Genomic DNA, 548 nt, shown 5'->3' with positions numbered 1-548 from the left:
TTCCCGGAGGAAAAAGCATCAATGGCTACTGTTCCTGACGGATTGCTATCCCCTCCCGAATCAGAGTCTGAATGCCCAGGTACACGGGTGCTGTGGGCAGGAGTGTTCCGTTGCTTTTACGCCTTTTTCCTATCAAAAGTGGTGCAGGATTCCCCATTCATTTCAATGGCTCCCGTCTGCAGGAGGCAGGCTTCGAATAGCGTCTCCTGGTATGCATTTGCCCACTTTCGTGAGCGCTGCTGCCCCGCCTGGGCAGGGGAGCAGGAACCTAAGCGTGGACCCGCAGCTCCGGAGCCGGAGCGGTTTCCTGACCTCGGCTCCGCGAAGCCAACCCACCCCCGTGTGTGTGTGTGTGGGGGGGAAGGGCAGCCTACATCCCAGGCCCATAGCCCATCCTGCCCCACGTCCTGCTATTAATCCTAATATCAGAGAGGTGATTTGGGTTCCCAGAGGTCGCTTCTGCTATTGCGTGGCGCAATCGCGCAGTAATACAATGAGATGAAAACTTTCCGTCGCAATCTCAGTGCAGCTCCTGATGACGGTGATGA

This window comes from Varanus komodoensis, unplaced genomic scaffold (genome assembly GCF_004798865.1).
Source record: "Varanus komodoensis strain SLA01 unplaced genomic scaffold, ASM479886v1 scaffold74, whole genome shotgun sequence".
Classification (NCBI taxonomy): Eukaryota; Metazoa; Chordata; class Lepidosauria; order Squamata; family Varanidae; genus Varanus; species Varanus komodoensis.
The sequence above is the reverse complement of the archived record's forward strand: the minus strand, read 5'-3'. Positions refer to the sequence as shown.